Source organism: Meles meles, chromosome 19 (genome assembly GCF_922984935.1).
Source record: "Meles meles chromosome 19, mMelMel3.1 paternal haplotype, whole genome shotgun sequence".
NCBI lineage: Eukaryota > Metazoa > Chordata > Mammalia > Carnivora > Mustelidae > Meles > Meles meles.
In genome coordinates this window covers 40,282,489-40,294,794 of record NC_060084.1, presented here as the reverse complement: position 1 = coordinate 40,294,794, position 12,306 = coordinate 40,282,489, and positions in this window count along the sequence as shown.

Genomic DNA, 12,306 nt, shown 5'->3' with positions numbered 1-12,306 from the left:
GGGAGAGGATTATAAAACTGGCAGTCTGGAGTTTTAAGGGCATCAACAGTGGAGACTCTTTGTGGACCATTTGTGAGATGAGTGGTATAATGGCTCACATGATTTCTACTCACTTCTCAGGGCTCACAGGGAGGCACCCCTAGCTGAGATGGTGCCCAGGTGACACTCACTTGTGAGGGAGTGAGGAAACCACAGTCAGCAGGCAGGGTTTCTCACCTCCTTCCTTAAATCTAAATGCATTCTCAATGGATCAGATATAGAAATTTTGAAAAAGTAAAAGTAAATCAGAGTTATGATAACTTCTTTACGTAGTTATGTGACTCTTGTGGGGAAATGAGAGGACTCTCCATAAAACCATCTGAGTTGGATACCCTTTTTAAATATATTATTTTGGGACGCCTGGGTGGCTCAGTCGTCTAAGCGTCTGCCTCCAGCTCAGGTCGTGATCCCGTGTCCCTGGGATCGAGTCCCTCAGCGGGGAGCCTGCTTCTTCCTCTGCCTGTCTCTCCCCCTGCTTGTGTTCTCTCTCTCTCTGACAAATAAATAAATAAAATCTTTAAAAAATAAATACATTGTTTTCACAGGTTTTCATTTTTCTCTGGGGTCATCAGCCTGTTCAGGTTTTCTGTTTCTTCTCAAGATAATTTTAATTTCTAGAGTACCATTCATTCGGCATATTCTAGGCTTTCACACTTTAAAAATGTATGGCTGTCCCATCTGTATCTGTGGTTCCATCCATTTTAGGGATTGTTGATTTGTTTATTTGCATTATTATTTTTCCTGATTATGCTTTCTAGCCATTTTAATATTTTGGTGTTTTTCCACCAAAGAACTCAATTTATTAGTATTCTTTAAAAAAAAAAAAGAAAGATTTTATTTATTTATTTGACAGAGAGTGAGCATGCGCATGCACAAGCAGGGGGAGTGGCAGAGGGAGAGGGAGAAGCAGGCTGTCCTCTGAGCAGGGAACCTGATGTGGGACTTGATCCTAGGATCCTGGGATCATGACTTGAGCAGAGGGAGACGCTTAACCGACTGAGCCACCCTGGTGCCCCTAAAATAAAATCTTAAAAAAAAGATAAAAATAGAATGTAATCATTTATGAAAGAAAACTGATGCGGTGCCTGGGTGGCCCATTCAGTTTAGTCTGGCTTTGTCAGCTTAGGTCATGATCTCAGGGTCCTGGGATTGAGCCCCGAGTCCAGCTCCCTGCTCATCAGGGAGTCTGCTTCTCCCTCTTCCTCTGCCCCTGCCTCTGCTTGTGCATGCATGTGCTCTCTCTCTCTCTCTCAAATAACATCATTTTTTATAAAAGGCTATTTAAATAATATATCTATATTACTATTTCTTAATTTATATAGTTCAGACATTTTCAAATTATCTCATCCCATGGTGGGTATGGTTTTAACACACTTCCAGAACCCCTCTGTTCCTTCCCTCTTAGTTTCTTAATTCACATCTTACTTGTTTTAGTTCTAACGTTGGTTATTGTTGTATCTTTAAGCAATATACTTACACTTTTTGTTTCTTATTCCATCAAGGACAGATGGTGTCTTTTCACTCTCAGCTTGAGGATGAAGATATTAACATCTCTATCCTCCTGTAAGTTCACATCTTTTTTTGGTAAATTCTCAGCTTCTATTATCTGTGCTTGTATTTCTACATCTTATTGATATTCTGATCTGCAATCCTAATGAAGTCTTTTTTTGTTTTGTCTATAGGTTGATTCTTAAAGTTAAAAATAGCTTTTCCAGTTCTTTTGCTCTTTTTAAAAAAATCATGGTAAGAGATACATAACATAAAAGTCAACCATATTAACCATTTTTAAGCATACAATTCAGTGGCATTAAATACATTCACATTGTTGTGGAACCATCCCCCCCCCCATTTACCTTAACAATAAAAGGGTTATTTAGGGTTTTTTTTTGAGATTTTATTTATTTACTTGACAGAGAGAGAGATCACAAGTAGAGAGGCAGGCAGAGAGAAACAGGCGGAAAGAGAGAAACAGGCTCCCTGCTGAGCAGAGAGCCCGATGTGGGGCTTGATCCCAGGACCCTGAGACCATGACCTGAGCCGAAGGCAGAGGCTTAACCCACTGAGCCACCCAGGCGCCCCCAAAGGGTTGGTTCTTTATCAGCAAAAATGGGTTTATTTAGGAATAGCAGAGAATCTCAAATTGGGACAAATAAACTATGGCAAAATGATAGGCAATTCCAAGAAACAAAGGAGAGGAATCTTGTTTTATGGAGAAGAATGAGGAAGATGGGAGGGGCTGTTTTGAACAAAATTGTGTGGCAGAAAAGCATGAATCCAGGGTGATGGTCGTTTCTCATTTGTTCAGTTGCATGGGTGCTTGGTTTCTTATAGGAGATGCAATGGACATCTCTTTGTGATGGGGCCTGTAGTTGATGATTCTTTCCTGTTGAGGATTCTTTTGTTGGGATCCATAATTGACAGTTCTTCCGATAATTGATATTGAATGATAAGGCTCCTCATTGTCACCTCCCTTTCTAGTTTCCCTGCTCCATTTTAGTGAGATTTCCCTTTACTATTTTTCACACTACTATCTCCAGAACACCTTCATCTTTCTTGACTGAAACTCTGTACCCATTAAACACTAACTCTTCATTCCCTCCTCCACTCGCCGCTGAACCACCATCCTACTTTCTGTCTCTATGACTTTGACTACTCCAGATGCTTCGTGTAAGTGGAATCATGAAATAGTTGTCTCTTCTGTGACTGGCTTATTTCACTTAGCATGATATCCTCAAGGTTCTTCCATATTGTAGCACACGCCAAAATTTCCCTCCCTTTTAAGGCAGAATAATATTCCATTCTACATACATATCGTATTTTAGTTCTCCAATGGACAATGGTATTCTTTCCACGTTTTGGCTGTTGTGATTAATGCTGCTGATATGATGTACAATTATCTGTTAGTCCCTGCTTTCACTTCTTCTGGGGATATATCCAGAAAAGGAATTGATGGATCATATGGTGATTTTATGTTTGGTTTTCTCTGAGGAATCACTGTACACTTTTCCATAGTGGCTATACTATTTCACGTTCCTACCAGCAGTGCACAAGCATTCCAATTCATCCACATTCTTGCCAACACTTGTTATTTTCTGTTTTTGGATAATAGCCATCCACTGGACATGACGTATCTCATTATGGTTTTGATATGCATTTAAATTAATGATGTTGAGCATATTTTCATGTGCTTATTGGCCATTTGTGTATATTTAGAAATGTTTATTTGGTCTTTTTTCCATCTTATATACTGGGTTATTTCTGCTTTTTTTGTTGAGTTGTAGGAATTCTTTTTTTTTTTTTTAAAGATTTATTTATTTATTTGAGAGAGAGAGCACACATGCATGCATGCACTGGAGCAGAGGGAGGAGCAAAAGGAGAGGGAAAGAATCCTCAGGCAGACTCCCTGCTGAGCATGGAGTCCAATGCAGGGCTCTATCCTAGGACCCTGAGATCATGACCTGAGTTGAAATCAAGAGTCAGACACTTAGGGGCATCTGGGTGACTCAGTTGGTTAAGTTTTTGTCTTTGGCTCAGGTCATGATCTCAGGGTCCTGGGATTGAGCCCATTTCTTTCTCTCCTCTTCACTTGTGCTCTTTCTCTTTCACTAGTTCTCTCTCAAGTAAAATAAATAAAATCTTAAAAAAAAAAGAGAGTCAGACACTTAACCAGTTGAGCCATCCAGGTGCCTGAAATTGTAGGAGCTTTAAAAATATATTTATATATAAACATATGATTTGAAAATATTTTCTCCCATTTTCTGGGTTGCCTTTTCCCTCTGTTGATAGTGTCCTTTGATGAAAAAATTTTCAATTTTGATGAAATCCAGCTTATCTACTTTTTCTTTTTGTTGCCTGTGCTTTTGGTGTCATATCTAAGAAGTCGTTGCCAATGCAATGTCATGAAGTTTACACCCTTTGTTTTCTTCTGGAAGTTCTATAGCTTTAGTTTTTATGTTTAGGTGTTTGACCTATTTTGATTTGTTTTGTGTGTGTGGTGTAAGGTAAGGGTCCAACTTCTCCTATTTGTCTTCCTCCTCCTTACATGTGGGTATCCAGTTTTCCCATCCCCATTTGTTGAAAAGACTGTCCTTTCCCCATTAGATTGTCTTGGCACCCTTGTCAAAAGTTATTTGCCCATGTAAGTAAGAGATTATTTCCGTGCTCTCTGTTACAGTTCACTGCTCTGTTTGTCTGTGTTTGTGTCAGTACTACACTATTTTGAATGCTGTCACTGTAGGTAAATTTTGTAATCAGGAAGTGTGAGACCTCCAACTTCATTCTGTTTCATGATTGTTTTGGCTATCCAGGATCCTCTGAGATTCCATATGACTTTTAGAATAAATTTTTCTATTTTTGAAAAAAAAAATCATTGGGGTTTTGATAGAGATTACCTTGAATCTGTAGGTCACTTTGGGGAACTATTGACATCATAACTATATTAAGTCTTCCAATCCATGAACATCGGATGTCTTTCCATTTATTTGTGTTTCCTTTAGTTTCTTTAAGCAACATTTTGAAGTTTAATGTACAAGTCTTTTGCTACCTTGGTTTAGTTTATTTTGAAGTATTTTGCTCTTTTTTTAATGCTAATAGAAATGGAATTATATTTCTTAATTTACTTTTCTGATGGTTCACTGTTAATGTCTAGAAATGCAACTGATTTTTGTGTTGATTTTGTATCCTGCATCTTTGTTGAATTTATTAGTCCTACCAGTTTTTAAAAAATGGAATCTTAAGGTTATTCTACATATAAGAGCATGTTTTTTGAGGGCACCTGGGTGGCTCAGTGGTTTAAAGCCTCTGCCTTTGGCTCAGGTCATGATCCCAAGGTCCTGGAATCGAGCCCTGCATCGGGCTCTCAGCTCAGCACGGAGCCCGCTTCCCTTCCTCTCTCTCTGCCTGCTTCTCCGCCTACTTGTGATCTCCATCTGTCAAATAAATAAATAAAATCTTTAAAAAAAAAAGATCATGTTTTTTGTAGAACAGAGATCACTTTACTTCTTCCTTTCAAATGTGGATGTCTTTTATTTCTTTTTCTTGCCCAGTGGCTTTGACTAGCACTTCTAGTACTATGTGAAATAGATATGGAAAAGCAACCATTCTTGTCTTGTTCCTGATCTTAGAGGAAAATCTTTCACAATTTCACCATCGAGTATTTTAGCTGTGGGTTTTTCGTATATGGCCTTCATTATGTGGAGGTAATTTCCTTCTGTTCCTAGTTTGTCTAGTGTTTTTTTAAATCATGAAATGATATTGAATTTTTTCAAATGCTTTTTATGCATCAATTGAGACAATTATGTGTTTTTTCCATCCTTCATTCTGTTGTCATGGTATATTATTTTGATTTTTATATGCTGAAATATCCTTGTATTCCAGGAATAAATCCCAATTGGTTATAGTGTATAATCCTTTTAATATGCTTTTGAATTATATTTGCTGCTATTTTATTGGTGATTTTTGCATCAGTGTCCATAAGGGATATTTGTAGTTTTCTTTTGATTTGTTTGTTTGTTTTTGCAAAAACATGTAGTGTCTCTGTCTGACTTTGGTTTCAGGGTAATGTTGGCCTCATAGAATGAGTTAGGAAGTGTTCCCTCCTCTTTTATATTTTTGGGAGAGTTTGAGAAGCATTTGTGTTAGTTCTTCTTTAAGTGATTGGTAGAATTCACCAAGTGTTCCTAGACTTTTCTTTGTTGGGAGGTTTTTGATTACTGGTTCAATCTTCCTACTGGTTATCGGTCTATTCAGATTTTCTCATTCTTCAAGATTCAGCCTTCAGTAGGTTGTGTGTTTCTAGGAATTTTAACATTTCATCTAGATTCTCCAATTTGTTGGTATACAGATGTTCCTTTTTATATCCTTTTTATTTCTAAAAAATTGGTAGTAATGTCCCCTCTTCTATTTCTGATTTAGTTCTTTGAGTCTTCTTTTTTTAGTTAGTCTAGCTAAAGGTTTTTTAATTTTGATCTTTTCAAAGACCAACTGTTGGCTTTGTTAATTTTCTCTATTTTTTCCCCGTTCTCTATTTTATTTATGTTTGCTGTAATCTCTATTTATAATTGCCTTCCTTTTGCTAGCTTTGGGATTAGTTTGTTCTTTTTCTAATTCATTCAGGTGTTGATTTGAGTGAGATGTTTTGTATTTTAAAATATGTTTATAGCTATAAATTTCTACCCTAGCACGTTTTTTGTTACATCCCATAAGTTTTGCTATGATGTCTTTTCATTTTTATTTGTCTAAAGATATTTTCTAATTTCCTTTGTGATTTCTTCTTTGTCCTATTCGTTGCTAAAGAACGTGTTGTTTAGTTTCGACATATCTGTGGTCTTTCCAGTTTTCCTCCTGCTATTGATTTCTAGTTTCATTCCATTGTAATCAGAAGAGATATCTCATATGATTTCAGTCTTTTTCTAGTTTCATTCCATTGTAATCAGAAGAGATATCTCATATGATTTCAGTCTTTTAAATGTATTAAGACTTGTTTTGTTGCCTAACATATAGTCTATCCTGAAACCAGCCAATGTGCACTTGAGAAGAATGTGTGCTGTGCTGTTGTTGGGTAGAGTGCTCTGTATCTATCAGTTAGGTCCACTGGTCTATAGTATTGTTCAGGTCCTCTATCTTCTTATTGATCTTCTGTCTGATTGTTCCTTCCATTATTCAGAGTGGGATATTGAAATCTCCTACTATTCTTAGCTATCTCCCTTCAATTCTGTCAATGTTTGCTTCAAATATTTAGGACCTCTGATGTTTGACACATGTATTTTTATAATTGTTATTTCTTCTTGGTGAAATAACCATTTCATCATTATGTTATGCTCTTCTTTGTCTCTTGTAACAGTTTTAGACTTTACGTCTATTTTGTCCGATAGCCACTCCTGTTCCTTTTGGTTACTATTTGTATGGAATATATTTTCCCATCATTTCACTTTCAACCAATTTATGTCCTAAGATCTAAAGTGAGCCTCTTGTAGACAGCCTATAGTTGAATCCTGTTTTTTATTTAGCACTTACTTTTGCATTTTGTTATTTGTTTTATGTATGTCTTTCAACATTTTTGTTTCTTATTTTCTCCATGACTACCTTCTTTTGTGTTTAGTTGATTTTTTTTGTAGTGACACATTTTGTTTCCCTAAGTTATGACATTAAAATATTGTTCAACAAAGAGCCAAGTAGTGTACTGTGATATTTCTTTTCTTGTTCAAGTTTTTGCTTTTGCTGGAGTTTTTAATTGTGTCTATTTTTCTTTTCTTTTTCTAAAGCTTTGCCTATTATCTTTTAAAGTATTTTCACCAGCTTTATTGAAATATAATTGATGTATAACGCTATGTAAGTTTAAGATTTACAACATGTTTTGCTACAGGTATATATTGTGAGATGATAGTAAGATCAGTTAACATACCCATCAGACCTCACATAACTACCTGTGTCTGTGTGTGATGAAAATATTTAAGATCTACTTTCTTAGCAACTTTCAAATATATAATACAGTATTATTAACTATTGTCATCATGCTGTACATTTTGAACCCTAGAACTTACTAATATTTTAAAAGATTTATTTATTTATTTTATGGGGCACCAGTGTGGCTCAGTTGGTTAAGCCTCGGCCTTTACCTCAGATCATGATCTTAGGGTCCTGGGAGCGAGCCCAACATCAGGTTCTCTGCTCAGCGGGGAGCCTGCTTTCCCCTCAATCTGCCTGCCTCTCTGTCTGCTTGTGATCTCTGTCTGTCAAATAAATAAATAAATAAAACCTTAAAAAAAGAGATTTATTTATTTATTTTAAAGAGATAGAATGGGGGTGCATAGGGAGAGGGAGAGAGAGTGTTAAGCAGACTCTTCAATGAACATGGAGCCCGATTCGGTGCTTGATGTCACAACTTCCACATTACAACCTGAGCCAAAACCAAGAGTCAGACATTCAACTGACTGCACCACCTAGGCGCCCCAGACCTTAATAATGTTATAACTGCAAGTCTGTGCCTTTTCGCCAGATCTTCCCATTTCCCTCACCCCTCAGCCCCTGGCAACTACCAATCTGCTCTGTTTCAATGAATTTGGTTTTTTTAGATTCTGTGTACAAGTGAGGTCATGAAGTATTTATCTGTTTTGTCTTACTTACTTCATGTAACATAATGTCCTCAGAATTCATCCATATTGTTGCAAAAGGCAGACTTTCCTTCTTTTTTTATGGTTAAATAATAGTCCTGTGTGTGTGTACGCACACCACATTTTCTTTATCAGTGGATACTTGGATTGTTTCCATTTCTTAGCTATTGTGAATAATGATGTAATGATCTTAGGGGTGCCTTTTGTTTTTCTTCATCAAAGATAATTGGACATTTCTTTTTTTTTAATATTTTATTTATTTGACAGACAGAAATCACAAGCAGGCAGAGAGGCAGGCAGAGAGAGAGGAGGAAGCAGGCTCCCTGCGGAGCAGAGAGCCCGATGCGGGGCTCGATCCCAGGACCCTGAGATCATGACCTGAGCCGAAGGCAGAGGCTTTAACCCACTGAGCCACCCAGGCGCCCCGGACATTTCTTTTCTAACTCTTTGTCATATATTCTTACAGGCTCCACATTATCAGAGACCTGTCTTATAAAGGCTTTCCTCTTCCCTCTTTAATCTGGACGTGTTTTTCTCTAGGCCCAGAGCACAACTGTCATTCTGGATTTCCCTTTGGTACTGTCTTGGGTTGTATCTTCTGTTTCTTAGATTCCTTGTTTTCTTTCCTGGTTCAACCCTTCATTTTGTTGAAGCACATATTCAAGTAATTCTTTATGAAAAAAGAGTATGGCTAAGTTTTCTATGTTTTTGTATGTCTGCATATTAAAACAACTCCTACATTTGACATTTTGACCAGTTATAGATGTCTAAATAAATAATTTTATTTTTTATTATTTTATTATAATTTATTATTCTAGATATTTTTCCATTCAAATTATTTCAAATTAATAATTTTAAAAAGTTATTTGATATTTTTTCCAGCTTTGTTATGTCTTGGCAGTAATCTATATTTGCAAGATATATGTCATAATCTTAATCTATAAGATTAAGATTTTGCCATATTTGTTTTATCTCTGTCTACACATGTTTTTCTGAGCCATTTGAAAGTACCTTGTGGATATCATGTCACTTTATTCCTATGTGTATATATCCTAAGAACAAAGGCATCTCATACATAACTAAAATACAATTATTGCACCTAATAAATTAATATAGATAAAATAATATCATCTACTTCATGTAGAGCCCGCATCATATCTCTCCAGTTGTTCAAAGAACATTCATAATAGGAGTTTTCTTGTCAGTTCAGGACTCGGTAGCATTTAGCAGTCATTCCCCTGAAGTCTGAAGGTAGACCTCTGTTTTCTAACATTTAGTTATATAAACAATCTGATACATATTTCTTCATAAATATTTTTTTCTTGAGCTTTAGGATCTTTTCTTTTTTTCCAATGTTCTAAAATTTTGCAAAGTTATGGACTTTTGCAAAGGACTATTAAAAGTCCTTATGCTGTTTGCTTTGTAAGTCTTTTAAACATGGACACTTGTCCCTTTCACCTTTGGCGGATTTTGTTTTATTGTTCATCTGATAATTTTCTTCTCTCTGATTTCTCTTTTTCTGGATCACTTCTCAAACTGTATCTCCTGGATAGACTTTCTGTGTCTCTTTTATTTGTGTCTTCCATCTCTTGGTCTCTAATGTTCTGGACAATTTCTTCTGGATAATTTATTTCAGTATTATATTTTACTTTACAGGAAACGTTCTCTGTGCTATTTACATAGTGTCTTGTTCTTGATTTTGAATGCATTAAAGAATGTTGAATATGGTAATAACTTAAAAATATCTATATTTTATTTTTATTTCTTATTTTATCTATTATTATTCTTTTTTTAAAGATTTTATTTATTTATTCGACAGATGGAGATCACAAGTAGGCAGAGAGGCAGGCAGAGAGAGGGGGGGAAGCAGGCTCCCCACTGAGCAGAGAGCCCGATGTGGGGCTCGATCCCATGACCCTGAGATCATGACCTGAGCTGAAGGCCAAGGCTTTAACCCACTGAGCCACCCAGGCACGCCTTATCTATTATTATTCTTTTATCAAATCAGTTCTCTTTCCTTTCAGTTTTTTTCCTTTTAGTGGACCTTTTTTATGGCAGCCCTTACAAAGCTAATGCATATCTGTCTCCTTTTCTGTCTTTTCCTTCTTCCTTCACCCCTCTTTCTCCTGTTCTTCCTTTTCTTCTCCTTTTTTTCTGGAGTTATTACATTTCTGCATGGAGGTACTCTCTGATGTTTCATTTGTGGAGTTGGTGTTCTATGGCCCCGCATTCTGAACAAGGGGAGGAGATAGGACTGGACTGTCTAAAGGCAGTTTTTCAAGTAACCCTCTCATTTTTTTTTTAAGATTTTATTTATTTATTTTACAGAGAGGCAGAGAGCACAAGTAGGCAGAGTGGCAGGCAGAGGGAGAGGGAGAAGCAGGCTCTCCGCCTAGCAGGAAGCCCCATATGGGACTCCATTCCAGGACCCCAGGATCATGACCTGAGCTGAAGGCAGCCGCTTAACTGACTGAGCCACCCAGGTGCCCAGCCCTCTGATTTAAAAATTCTTTTTTAATATTTTATTTATTTGACAGAGAGAAATCACAACTAGGCAGAGAGGCAGGCAGAGAGAGAGGAGGAAGCAGGCTCCCTGCGGAGCAGAGAGCCCGATGTAGGGCTCGATCCCAGGACCCTGAGACCATGACCTAAGCCGAAGGCAGAGGCTTTAACCCACTGAGCCACCCACGCGCCCCCCAGCCCTCTGATTTTTGACCCAGTCTCTTGTATCCTCTATCCTGCACATCTTTGGAATTCTGCAGGGAAGATCAGCAAACTCCTCTGTGATGTGTCATCTGTTATTCCTTCTCTGTCAGTTTGATAGAGTCGCAGAAACTTTTTTTCAAAAGCTTCCAAGGGCACTTGGGTGGCTCAGCCATAAAGTGTCTGACTTTGGTTCAGGTCATGATCCCAGGGTCCTGGGATCGAGTCCCGCTTTGGACTCCCTGCTCAGCAGGAAGCTGCTTCTCCCTCCCCCACTCCCCCTGCTTGTGTTCCCTCTCTTGCTGTGTCTCTCTCTGTCAAATAAACAAAGTCTTAAAAAAAAAAAAAAAAAGCTTTCTTCCCCAGATGGACAACTTCGTGTTCTCTTTGTCGTATGTGTTCCTAGTTTAGTTCCTTACTACCATGTGTGTAGGGTCTCTGAAGGGAGAAGAACAAAGTGGTCAGTCTATCATTTTATGTGATTGGAAAAGAGGTATTCTTTATTGGTTATGGACAAGTTTCATACAAAATAGGAAGCTATTTATATCTCCTATATACCTGTTAATTTTTTTATTTATAGATCTATCAAAGACTAAAGAAGTATTGAAAGTTCTTGCCATAGTATTGTGCTTCTATAGATTTCTCCTTGTTTTTATAATTGTGTTGCATTCTTATTTACTCTGTAAATATATCTAGTAGATGTACCTAGTAGCTGTACATTCTCTATCTTGTTTAAATAACCTTCTTTGTCCGAATTAATGGGACTTTTAAATTTCTGTTCCATTGACCATGTGTCTTCTTTACTCTCTTAGGATTTCCAACTGCTTATTAATTATTTTTCTGGATTCTGCACTAGCTAATTTTCAGAGCAATGGATGAACTGTTCATGCTCCTACTTAGACCAGCCCCCACATTTGAACATGTTAAAGATTTTATTTATTTTAGAGAGAGAGAAAGAGAAAGAGGAGGCAAGTATGAGTGGGGGCAGGGGCAGAGGGGGAGAGAGAGGGACAAGCACACACTGTATTGAGTGTGGAGCACAATGAGGGGCTTGATCACGACCCAGAGATCATAACCTGAGCCAAAATCAAAAGTGGGAGACTTAACCAACAGGGCAACCCAGGTACCCCTGAACATGTTAAAATAAAAATAATTATGACACTTTAAAAATGGTAAGAAGGAATTTATTTGAGATCATGGCATGAGCTCAACCCTTAATACAACAAAGACTAGTGAGGATTTATGGGCAAGGAGCAGTGTGAGGAGGTCAGTGGATGGGAAATTTTTTTTTCCCATTTTATTTTTTCAGCGTAACAGTATTCATTCTTTTTGCACAACACCCAGTGCTCCATGCAAAACGTGCCCTCCCCATTACCCACCACCTGTTCCCCCAACCTCCCACCCCTGACCCTTCAAAACCCTCAGGTTGTTTTTCAGAGTCCATAGTCTCTTA